The sequence below is a fragment of the Barbus barbus genome (genome assembly GCF_936440315.1).
Source record: "Barbus barbus genome assembly, chromosome: 35".
Taxonomy (NCBI): domain Eukaryota; kingdom Metazoa; phylum Chordata; class Actinopteri; order Cypriniformes; family Cyprinidae; genus Barbus; species Barbus barbus.
Genome location: NC_136763.1, coordinates 19676261 through 19689727, shown reverse-complemented (window position 1 = coordinate 19689727; position 13467 = coordinate 19676261). Strand labels below are relative to the sequence as shown.

Below are 13467 nucleotides of genomic sequence, written 5' to 3'. Positions count from 1 at the left end.
TGTGGAGCCGGTCGCAGGCAGGACGCTCAGCCCGTCCAGGCCCCCGCCAAACCTGGCGGTAAACGCAAGTGCAAGAGGCCCTGAGACGGGCGATCCAGAGATGGAGGAGACTGCTCATCGGGATATCGTGACTGCACCACTCACTCCCCTGGAGGAGGGCCGGGTGGAGAAACTTTTGCTTCGTTTTGCTTTTGTTCCGCCGCTGGCCCAGCAGCCAGCGGTACCCAAAACATCTATAAAAGAGCGATTTCCTCAATCTCTGGGTCTCAAGAGGAGGAGAGTGGTGAACCGTGCATCACGGGATCACTTCCCTCCTCCTCTCTCGCCAGGCAGCGGGTGGTTGTCCCTCCTGCCCATTCGTGGAACCAGGTAAGGGTGGTAGCACTCGAGTCCCCGCTTCAAGTCGTCAAACGCCGGGCTGTCACAAGCCTCAAGCTGGGTTCCTGTGTTTCCTCCCGCACGAGGAGGAATCAGGTGAGTGTTACACTACACACCCAGACCCAGCCCCCTGCCATCACAGGCCAGGCCGTCACAGGCCCCAGGGCGGGTCCCTGTGTTCCACCTCGCTGCCCCTCCGTGGGTACGTCGGTGGCCCCGCTGGTTCCGCTGGCATGGTCTCTTGGAGCCTGGCTAGCACTCCCCAGTCCGTCTCTGTGGCTCTTGCGGACCATCAGACTCGGCTATGTGATTCAGTTCACCCTGTGTCCCCCCAAGTTCAGGGGCATACGGTTCACTTCAGTCAAGGCCGTCGATGCCCCTGTCTTGCGTGCAGAAATCTCAGTCCTGCTGGCGAAGGACACGATAGAGCCGGTCCCTCCAGCCGATATGAGGTCGGGGTTTTACAGCCCTTACTTCATTGTGCCCAAGGAAAGCGGTGGGTTACGACGATCTTGAATCTGCGAGTTTTGAACCGTGCACTTCACAAGATGCCATTCAAGATGTTGACGCAGAAACGCATTTTCGGGTGCGTCCGTCCCCTAGATTGGTTTGCAGCAATCGACCTGATGTCGATTGCTGCAAACCAATCTAGCCTACGTGTCGAACCAAGGACGCGTACTTTCATGTCTCGATTCTCCCACGGCACAGGCCATTCCTGCGGTTCGCGTTCGAGGGTCGGGCATATCAGTACAAGGTCCTGCCCTTCGGGCTGTCCCTTTTGCCTCGCATCTTCATCAAAGTCGCAGAGGCGGCCCATGTTCCCCTGAGAGAACGGGGTGTGCGCATCCTCAACAATCTCGATGACTGGCTCATACTTGCACAGTCTCGAGAGCAGTTGTGCGCACACAGGGACCTGGTGCTCAGGCACCTCAGCCAGTTGGGCCTTCGGGTCAACTGGGAAAAGAGCAAACTCGTGCCAATGCAGAGGATCTCTTTTCTCGGCATGGAGTTGGATTCGGTCAACCAGACAGCACGCCTCACCCAGGAACGTGCTCAGTCGGTGCTAAACTGCCTCAAGACTTTATCAGGCAGGACGGCGGTCCCACTGAAACACTTTCAGAGGCTCTTGGGGCATATGGCTGCAGCTGCGGCCATAGTTCCGCTCGGTCTGCTCCATATGAGACCGCTTCAGCACTGGCTCCATGGCCGAATCCCGAGGTGGGCATGGAAACGCGGTACTCACCGGGTTCAGATTACACCGGCCTGTCGCAAAACCTTCAGCCCGTGGTCAGATCCCTCATTCCTTCGGGCAGCAGTGCTCCGTGAGCAGGTATCCAGGCATGCTGTGGTATACACAGATGCCTCGGCCACCGGCTGGAGAGCCACGTACAACAGGCACACAGTGTCAGGGGTTTGGACGGGTCCCCAACTGCGTTGGCATATCAATTGCCTCGAGCTGCTGGCAGTACGCCTTGCCTTGACCCACCTCAGAGGGCGCCTTCAGGGCAAGGACGTTCTGGTCCGTACGGACAACACTGCGACCGTTGCGTATATCAACCGGCAAGGCGGTTTACGCTCCCGTCGCATGTCGCAACTCGCCCGCCACCTCCTCCTCTGGAGTCAGAAGCAACTGAGGTCCCTTCGTGCCATCCACATCCCGGGAGTGTTCAATCGGACAGCCGACAAGCTGTCTCGAGCAGCACTTCAAGGGGAATGGAGACTCCATCCCCAGGTGGTCCAGCTTATTTGGAGTCGGTTCGGAGTTGCTCAGGTAGACCTGTTTGCATCTCCGGAAACCACCCATTGCCAGTGGTTCTACTCCCTAACGAAGGCAACGCTCGGCACGGATGCACTGGCGCACAGCTGGCCCCAGGGCCTGCGCAAATATGCGTTCCCCCAGTGAGCCTACTAGCACAGACACTGTGCAAGATCAGGGAGGACGAGGAACAGGTCTTGTTAATGGCTCCATGTTGGCCCAACAGGACCTGGTTCCCGGAACTCATGCTCCTCGCGACAGCCCCTCCCTGGCCGATTCCTCTAAGGAAGGCCTGCAACACTGAGGCCCCGGCCCAGCTATGTGCCTAATGTTCCTACTACTCCCTTTAGGGACCAGGTAGTGAACTTGCAAGCGCTGACCCTGGAGGAGGCAGACCCAGCTCTAGCTTTGCTCTGTCCTGTACGCGCACTGTGACAGTACGTGGATAGAACTCAGAGCTTCAGGACCTCAGAACAGCTCTTTGTGTGTTATGGAGGACAGCAGAAGGGGAAGGCTGTCTCCAAGCAGAGGGTGGCCCACTGGATAGTGGATGCCGTCACCTTGGCCTATGAAGCACAAGGTGTGCCCTGCCCGCTCAGGTTGCGTGCTCACTCCACTAGGGGTGTCGCATCGTCCTGGGCGCTGGCTCGTGGTGCCTCGCTAGCAGACATCTGTAGAGCTACGGGTTGGGCGACTCCCAACACGTTTGCTAGGTTTTATAGCCTACGTGTCGAACTGGTTTCCTCCTGTGTTCTCACCTCAAACGTGTGGTGGCACTGAGAGGCCCGGCTCAGAGTCGGCTTGCGGCGTCCTTACGTCTAATTCTCCAGAGAGTTCCTTAACCAGGCAAACCCTGTCGAGTCCTCCAGCACTCCGGCGTCCGGACGTGGCGGAGTGTCCGGCGCCAGGCCTTTCAGCCAATGAATTCTTGAAATCTGGTGTGAGGCTAGTGCCCATATGAGAGACCCTGTCGGGATCCCATATGTGTGTCCCACGGTATGCTTTTTAGAGCAGTGTTTCCCCTGGCAGACCACATTCTGCCATCTCTGATGATGCAGCCTAAGCCATCTCAGAGACTTCCATGTGCTATAGGACCCTACGGGGTTACTTCACATGTCTAAATGTCACTTAACCCCCTCTGGGAGGAGATGACTCCACAGTGTGCCTCTTTCAAGCGGAAGGGTACGCTTCCCAGTGTTATCCAAGTCCTACTGGTGGGTTGCTCAAGGAACAACAGTAGTTGACCTTCTCTGTATAGAGCCCGGTCCTATCGTCTGCCTTATAGGAAGGATCAGGAGGCCTACACAGGGCACTGGAAGGGGCAGCTTCTGTGGCGCTTTGGTAGGGATCCCAATTTCGTCGGTCATCCGACGTGACCGACTGAAAGGGAACGTCTCGGTTACGTATGTAACCCTCGTTCCCTGAAGGAGGGAACGGAGACGTCACGTCCCATCGCCACAGTCGCTGTACCACCGCCGAGCTGCCAGGTCACCGGCTCGGCTCCTCAGCGAAAGCATGAATTAATGCGGTGCACCTGCTGCCTCTTATGCTCACGCTGTGATCAGCGGCAGCTGGATGCAATGATCGCATGCCAATGTCCACTGGCTCGTTTAGTTACACTCGAAGTGGATTGGTCTCTCTGGTGAGATCCCAATTTCATCGGTCATCCGACGTGACGTCTCCGTTCCCTCCTTCAGGGAACGGGGGTTACATACATAACCGAGACGTTTTAGTTACTTTTTCTTATTTGTAAGTCGCTTTGGATAAAAGCGTCTGCTAGGATGCATCAATCTCAAAATATTGAGAACAGTAAGATTTTTGTTGAACAAAATTACTTTACTGTTCTCAATATTTTGAGATTGATGCATCCTAGGAAAAATCACACACCTACAAAACCATTTTCTGTACCTGTGAGAGTAGAGACATCATGGAAGCCCTGTGCCGGCAGAGGATCCTTCCTCAGGTTCCCAGGAGCGAGGCAGATCTCCTGAGCGAGGGTCCCGCATCCCTCTCCCTGCTCTCCATTGCGGATGAGGGGCCCTGGGGTCTCCAGGGAGGGCTGAGAGTCACACGCAGGAGGAGAAGAGGCAGAATCAAAGGAGTGAGACAGTGTGACAAGCCTGCTGAGGTTCAGGGTGATAGATGCTTGAGGCCTTCAGCGGACTGATGCTGGATCAGAGAATGGGTGCAGAACCGACAGACACACGTCCTCATTTGACCTAGCCGGGACAGAAAGAAAAACAGTGATGCACACTGATATTAACAAACTGAATGTACAGTAAGATAAGAGCTTACTCCCCTATCAGTATCTAGTTAAAAGACGTATGAACACAATGATGCTCAGGATACAGACTGTGTTCACTGAAAGCAGGCCATTGATTGTATTGTGCTACTGATGTGAAACTAGATAGGCCCACACGTATCTACAGCAGTGTTCCTTTCAGCTTAAAGTCTTCCAGTGAAAATGTCTATCAGATTCAGTATTAAATGTCATGATGCACGTTTCAATAATTCAGCTGGTGGCATATAAAATCATGCATGACTTTTGAGCCATTACCTGTTCGGAAGCAAAGACCCTGTGGTGAGAATATATCACGTTTAATAGGATATTTGGATACAAGATGTGTTATGTCAAAAAAATATATTATGCTAAAATATAATTATACCATAACAATCCTTTGATAAGCTCATGCTCTTTTGGCAACTGTTGTTTTGTGAACTAGAATGAACTAGAGATTTTACTAAAAATAGAGATTTACTAAAAATAAAGTAAAATAAAATAAAATCGGAAAAATGTACTTCTAGAAATAAAATAAATAAATAAAATTCTAATATATAATCATTTAAAATGTAATGTGCAACAAGTGGTCAAATTACCAAGCATTTTTAGCTGCCATTTTTCTGCAAAGAAATGGTTAAATAACACAAACACTGCTATAAAAAGAAATCATGAATCAGAACTGGACTAACACAAATTTTCACAGTCACTGGAAAAAGATAAGCCTCATTTGAACATGCTTACAGAGATACAAAACAATAATTCAACAATAATTGTTATATAATAGCTTTAGATTTAGCTTTTTTACCTCTAAGCTTGTAAGAAACGTAAACCTTTGTTGGTGCCAGAGCATATTTTCTGCAAATCCAATGGAAAAATCCTATTGGGGAACCAGGGTGATGCTAACTTCCGGCTGGCTGACAAAAATATGTCACTCTATACAAACTTTGCATTCCAAAATAAATTTGTTATTGGTGTTAAAATGTTGACCCAGGTCTTAAGTCACTCTTAGTTTCAGCCAGAGACTGTGGACTAGCTCAAGGTACACAATACCGGACTCACTGCCAACCAAACTCCTGTTGGAGATGCCTACGTGTGTCCTTTCACATAGCCTCTATGGCTCTCCTCATGTCAGGGAGAGAGGCCAACAGAGAGACAGAGAGAGCAATAAAACAAGAGAAAGTGGGAGAGAGAGACAAGCGGAACAAAGAAAGTCTTTTTTCAGCCTATCAGAACAGACACACTTAAATTACGGCTTAAGTCTGGAGGGGGAGCAAGTTCAATGTTCAGAAAGCATGTGTTTGGCTGAATGCAATATGCACTCTGAACCCGTCGTCTCCTAGGAGACCTGAGGACTGTGAACATCGGCTTGGTCACATGATGCATCCGTCAGTGGGCTTTTATGAGCATGGGCTCATGCAAACACGTACACACGGACATATGCATGCATACACTAACTTGTTTTTAAAAGTTTATAAAGTTTAAAATGTCCCTACAGTGTCAAATGCTCACTCTTATTAATCCAGTAGTTATAAATCACATTGTAACAAACACAAAGAACACATTATCACTAATTCCCTAAGTCACAAAGAATTAGTTCAGAGACAAACAATTATTACAAAGACCATTTCTACTTGAAATTGAGCCTGATCCACTTTTTTCTGGTTCTTTCTGCTTCATTCAACAGACCACACTTTAACTACAAGTCACAAAACATTTCTTTCCATAAAAATTAGACCACTTTCCTGCAAACTGTTTAATGAAAATCAGCCGTTTGAAGAGCACACAGGCAGTTCAATGGGAAAATCATAATATGTTTTTCCTGATAAAGCATGTCAAGGTTAATGCAGTTGTTCTTTACTCTCTCACCTTCAGTAAATAGATTAGTTGACTGATATGAGTTTTTCAGTGGCCAGTGTTAATGTCAGTATCTCAAGGTGGCGGGCAACTACTATGCCAGTTTTTCGATAAAGCAATTTAATGATCGCAAATAAGACAAAAACTCACAATATTTATTCAAAATAAATTATTTGAATAGCAGTAATAATAAATTGATATCCACTCTGGGTACCTTTTGTTGATGTTTTACCCTATTTTTAAATCATTTGCCCAAAAAAATCTCTTTAAAATGAACCAGATGGCAAAAGTTGACAGCTAAGGCAGGTAATTTGCATGTGTATTATGCAGGCTATTGATAGATTTTGTAACTGGCATATGGGAGAACTAATGCTTTTGGCAATATACTAAGCAAGCATGTGCATCTTCTAACGCCAAAATCAAAAAAGGTCAAATATCAATAAATTTATTAACCTGGCATATCAATATCTAAGATGGTCAAAACAGATTTTTTTTTACATCTCTAAAAAATAAGTCATTGATCAGCGGAAGGAAATGCATCAAGGAAAACGAGGAACTACAAGCTCAATTTTGGTAACATACTGGCAAGAATGTTTTCCTCTAGTCACCTAGATCAGGTAGGTTGATTGTCGGCAATAAACCATGACAGACCAACAAAGGTGTGGTTGGATATAGATATAATGAGAACAATAAGGCAGCCTGCACAATCAAAATCAGATTAAATTACGATTTTGAAAGCTACGTCCGTCAAGAACTCTCCCTCTTTTTTTAGAAAACTAAAAATGCACAAGGAATCATCCATTACCTTCTGCTTAGTAATCCACAACCTTTAAAAGAGAACAGCTACTTTCATTTTTCCAATATGTTGCCCAGTCTTAAGTTATGTAATGATGTCAGCTCTCAGCAGCAATATCAGGTGTTTCTAAAAGAGATCTAACGGAGAACCTATGTCTCTGCCCCTCAGGTGATAGATAAGTTTCTCCTATCACTGCTGTATCTGATCATGTGTGCCGACTGTACAAACAATCCCCATTGCCTACCTGCACACACTCTCTCCGAATAAAAACGACAAACAAATCATAAATGCACAACAGCCTCCAATTCTGAGCTGAATTAATAAGATTATGAGCTCAATATACAAAAAATTAAACGACGATGATACAGTATGCAGATGAAAATAGCACTGTTGTGGAAACCTGTTGTTCCAAACAAGTATGCTAGTATTTTGTAAATGGAAAAGCAAAAATAGTTAAACAGAGTCTTTGCAGGTTTAAAGATAAATTTAGGACATTTATGTCAACATGTAAGTCTTTTTTCAATTAGTTATGTGTGAAAGCGTTTGAAAATACAACTTCCATTCATTTTTAATTAATTTTACAAAATATAAATAAAAAATTGAATTTGTCTTGTTTTCTAGTGCAAATGTCTAGGATTCTTGATTCAGGAAAATGTATTTACTTGAGAAGACAAGAAGTCTTAAAACTGTTTAAAATGAAGCTATTTTATGATTAAACCAAGGACAGATATCTGCTAATGGGCTCCAAAAATTAATTTTCATACCCCACTGACAGTTATTTGCTCTTGTTTTAAGCATGAACATTTACATTTATGCATTTAGCAGACGCTTTTATCCAAAGCGACTTACATTGCATTCAAGTTACAGTTTTTTACATTTTACCAGCTCTTGCTTTCCCTGGGAATCGAACCCATGACCTTGGCCTTGCTAGCGCCATGCTCTACTATTTGAGCTGCAGGAACATTTTGCATTTGAAGCTTTACATAAGGAAGTTTAGATATTTGTATTGGAAAACAAAATACTGAAGAAGATATTCATTTGTTGCAGTGCATGCAACATTCAATGCCATGACTTTATGAATTTAAGACATTCTGTTCCAATTTAAGGTCTTTATAAGGCAAATTAAGACTTTTCACACAGCTCTGAAGTCCATCTGGCTTAGAGTCATGAATATAACATCACCTCTATCTGCCCAGCCTGTCCCTTTCCCTCCCACGTGCGGTTTTGTTCGTGTTTTTACCTCAATGTAAATCATACCTCACAAAGCGTGGACTGGGTGCATGTTACACATTAACCCGAGGACATGAATAATAAAAAACTTCCTATGTGCTGATTCCGAACTGATGCACTTTCCTGAACTATGCAGATAAAAATTACAGGCTATAGCTCATCAAAGTTCTACCTCTAAACTTTTTTTTTCATAAAGATGATAAAAATGATATGAGACCTGAAATTATACAGTAGCAAGAAAGCGAAAACATGATATGTGCTGTAAGCTGGGCAGGAATCTTTGTTTAAGAGGTCAAAGTTACACTCGTGTATCAAATGACATCAGTATTTATGAAGTTGATCAGCTGATCTGCCTTGCTTTCACTGTTGCCTACAAGCAAGAAATACATAAATATAATATTCCAGATAAATTCTTCTTTTAGTGAATTTGCATAAACAGAGCTATAGTGGAGAAAGTTACTGTAGCAAGTTCTACAAATAACTATTTTCTATTGCAATATATTTTCAAATATAATTTATTCCTGTGATGACAAAGCTGAATTTGCCAGCCATTACTCCAGTCTCAGTGTCACATGATCCTTCATTCTTAAAATGCTGATTTGCTGCTCAAGAAACATTTATAATTATTATCAATGTTATAAACAGTTGTCAGGAGTTTCCTGTCATTTAGTTAATTATCATTCATCATATTCACCTTGTCTGTGTTAATTATCTAATTTACTCCTTTGTTCCTGTTCCTTTAAAAGCACTCAGTTTGGTTTGTTTCATTGTCCTGTCTACTTGTTTATTAAAGGAAAAGTGAGTTGATGCATCGTTGTTCTCCTAATCTTTATTTTCTGTATCTACAACCACACGTTCCGTAACAACAGTTGTGCTGCTTAATATTTTTGTGGAAACCATGATACAGGATTACATGATTCTTTGACTAAGAGAACGTTTAAAAGAGCAGCATCTACTTGAACTAGAAATCTTTTATAACAATGCAAAAGTCTTTACTGTCACTTTTGATCAATTTAATCCATCCTTGCTGAATAAAACTTTCAAAGCGTACTAACCCCAAACTTTTCAATGGTATATATTTTCTATAATCACAACACCACTTCAATGTTCATCACTCATTCAAGATTTGCTATATGACATATATTTTCTATAAAGTGCAAAATTCTACATCGAGAAAACAAACACAAGCACACTGTATAATGCGGACTGCACTGATAGCAACAAATTACATTTTACCACACAGCGCTTTCATGCCCTTTGACTACAAATTTGTCCAAATGTCCAGTCATTTTAGTAGGAGGTCATGGGCATGCTGACAGGGATCATGACTTAACATGAATAAGACTCAAAGGGAACTGAATAAGACTCAAAGGGATAGTTTGTCATAAAAGTTAAATGTCATGCTTTTCTCCCTCTCATGTAGTTCCAAAAATCGTTCTTTTTTGTGGAACATAAAACAAGATATTTTGAGAAGTGAACATTGAAATCACTGGGCACCAATATATGGTTACCAATATTTTCCAAAATATCTTCTTTTGTGTTTTGCAGAAGATAAAGAGGTTGTTTGGATGAAGTTTCAATAAAGTTTGGAACAACAGATTTGGTTATGGCAGAATTTTCATTTTGTGGGTGAACCTAGAAAATAGCCTAAACTTCTAAACCCTTTTTTTTAAGTATCTTTAGAGCACAGTCCTCTGACTATTCAACATACTTCATTACACAATGCCTTGATATAACAACGTGCAAATCTCTGAAGAGCTACAGCTAAATAGTATGATATATGGTATTTGTAATAGTCCTTAGCCACTTAGTTGTAATGTTATAAGTATTGTATTGTCTTACACTGTGAATTGTAGTGTATTTTTTGTAGTGTTATTAATAAAACGATCATGATCTTGTGTAATTGAAACACAAAAACTAAACAATGGCCTGTAAACAAACGATGATATATGACATTTCACTGTGGACTGATATCAGTTAAACAGCACACTTACTTCCTGCCTTTTTTCTATTAAGGGCTTATACAGTGTCTCAAACAATGCTTGGACACCAAATAGACATGTCATGTCAATTGGTGTCATATCCGATAAACATAACAGGTTGAAGCTCATCCGGGGTTCCCGTAATAGGACAGAAGAACAGCTGAGAGCTACACATAAAAGAAGTCTAGAGCTACTTACAGCAACTGATAGATGATCTCTGCATTGGGCGAAAGCAGAGCTGCTCTCCCGGGGCCACAGACGATAGCTCACACACAGGAGCCTGTGTCCTTCTTCAAACTGTCCTTTACAGCCGCTCAAGGTTGCCCTGTCTTGTTCTGCTCACTCTATCGACTGTGTTGTGCACCGAGACGACTTTCTGAACGGAGAGATAGGGAGGGTGGAGTAAGAGGAGTGGGTGGGAGCAGGAGAGAGAGAATAAAGAGAGGCGATCTGTGAGCCGGTACTAATACAGCTAAAAGCAGTTTCACCGCTGCCAGGTTAATTTAATCAAATGCCCCTGATTACTTTATGGAATCAATCAGATTTACTGATTAATTTAACCTAATCATTCACTTTACACTAATGAATGGTTTGTGGACACTTGTGATGGTTTTGATGCATATTAAACCAATTATTAAATTGCAATGCTTCATTAATTTGATAATAGTACTCAGTGATGACCAAGTCATTTATTTAAATGTCAATGACTTCCAGACATGACACGTCATGATACGGCCATATGTGGCACAGTGTGACACTTGCACAATGTAATCTTTTTTTTATGTCCAAAGAGTTGATTATTTGTTAAACTAGCAGCTTTTCTCTTTTTATTATGTAACGGTCGTGGAAACTTTTCCAACGTATTTTTTCTACTATACGTTTTATGCATATACAGTATTTTTATTTTATTCTTGTCCCAGACACAGATTTTCACAGTTTTAAATTATGAAAATTCATCATAAATATTTTTTTCTTTCAAAAATATATTGTATTGTTTACCAAGGATAATAACAGTAAGGACAGTGACAGTAAAAGCATGACTAATTATTCAAATTCAAGTAAATATCAGAATATTTTAATGTGTGTGGTTATAATACATAAAATACTTAATACATAAATACATAAAGTTGAGCAAACTTAAAATTTTAAGGCAACAAAGAACTCAAACTCAACTCAAAATCAAATTTCAAAATTATCAAATTTTAAGTTGGCTCAACTTTTTTTTTTTTACAGTGTATGATCTCTTCCAAGCTCACATAATATGTAAATATTATTCAAAACAGGAACACAGTTCATATTTTTCCTCATAATGTTTTCCTCATGAGCCCAGGATCAGACTCTGCCCTCTGAGTCACCATACTTATTTTAACAACATCCTGGAAACATTGCCCTGTTCCGTCTGTTCAAACAATAGGAGCAAATGCACAGACCACAGAGTTCTCTGCTTTGCATTTGCTGGCAAAGGCTTTATTGAGGAGAACAGGACTGACCACACACAGCAAATCAAAGAACAGGTGCGGACAGGCTTGGAGAGCTAAATCTCATGCTGTATTTAAATGAATCCATTCAGGGGCCATTCAGAAAACAATGTCCATGTTTTCTAATTAAAGTCCATATTTTGATTAACCCTTAATTTCCAACAAGTACTGTATGCAACAATAACAATCTGGAGAGAGAAAAAAACGAATCATGCACGGTAATTTAATCAACTTAATTTTCATTCAAAATTACAAAATGTAGGTCATGAGACTTCTGTGGTGCATGATTTATAATGCATTCATTTGATACTTACAGAAAGAAAAGCTGAGGTGTTTCCAATGTTTATATTATGTATATATGTCGAATTTGCAGATAACAGGAATATTGGCTTACGGCATCAAGGCGTTTTACATGACTCAAAAAATAATTAGAATATGTCAAGATTTTAATTAATATCAGTTTATTATTGTGCATGCAAACCCAGTCAATGAATCTCTTTGGGTGTTTTTCATTTCAGTGGGAAAATCCACAGCAGCCTGTCTTAAACTCAGGGTAAAGCCCATTTTAAGCAAAGTACACTGCATAAAAGGATTTAAAAACCATTAGCTTACAAATTAATGAGAGGTGAAAATATTCCGCCCACATTCATGCTCATAATTTCCCACTTATTATTTTATTCTAGTTGATAAATAGCTTCACGGAGCAAATAAACTGCACTTTAATGACTTTGCAGCTAAGGAATGCTCTCAGCTGACAAGGAACGTTTTCAGAACTTTGGTTAGAACGTTATAGCAAGGTTCTCTCAAAGTTATGAACAAACGTTCTTCCAAATTAACTGAACGGTCTTTCAAAGTAATCTGATTTTTAAAGGGATAGTTAACCAAAATAAGGAAATTCAGTCATCATGTACTCACCTTCAAGTTGTTCCTAATCTTTATGAGTCAATGGCTGCCGTCAACTTTTGGTTACCAACATTCTTCAAAATATATTATTCTGTGTTTAACAGAAGAAAAAAAGTTACACAGGTAACTATCGCTTTAATAATGTTCTCAGAATTTCAGAAAAAAACATATACGTTGCTCATGGAATGCTTTTTTTTCCCCCTGAAATGTTTTAGTTGGATGTTCATTATTACTTGCTTCAGAATGTTCAGAGATTCAAAAGTAGCATTACAATAATGTTTGAATAATGATCAAATGGAATGTTCCCTTAACCGCTTTTAAATCATTTTTTAAAAACTTGTTTTAAACGTATACACGGAACGTTCAGAAATAACGTTATGAATCATAACTCGGGAACGTTAGCTAAACGTACTAAGAATATATTTTGTCAGCTGGGTTGTCGTCCTATTCTCTCTAAAAAATATATTTTTTTATTATTTTTTTATTTTAGTGCAAAAGTTTATTATCTTAGTCCAAACTTCATAATGACGTCACCTCGAGCATATCAGGCATAAGCTTTAGTCCGGGTGTGTATTATTTTTGTAAGGGCTCAGCACCAGGCTCTAAAAAACGTGGACACCGGCATATATTCAACTGCAAGCTGCCGTTATGGATGGCACCAAACATGTCCTATGTGTACATTCAGTTAAACAGCAGAAGACAATTTTTCTATGCCAAAGCTTTCCATGAGTTTACTAAACCTTATTTGGTAGTGAGGAAGTGCAGCATATGGAAAAAACAAAACAAACATTATTTAGTCAAACATAATT

The 13467-nt window shown here is 41.8% G+C and overlaps 1 protein-coding gene across 1 annotated transcript in view; it reads right to left on the bottom strand.

Annotated features, from left to right (window-relative positions):
- The window catches only part of hap1 (huntingtin associated protein 1), a 41646-nt gene extending 30995 nt beyond the window's left edge, over nt 1-10651 (bottom strand). The window contains exons 1-2 of the mRNA XM_079393920.1: nt 10476-10651; nt 4043-4353 (exon numbers count right to left, since the gene is read on the bottom strand). The gene's annotated coding sequence lies outside the window, so the exon portion shown is untranslated. The remainder of the gene's footprint in view (nt 1-4042; nt 4354-10475) is intronic.
- Nucleotides 10652-13467: the final 2816 nt, after the last annotated feature.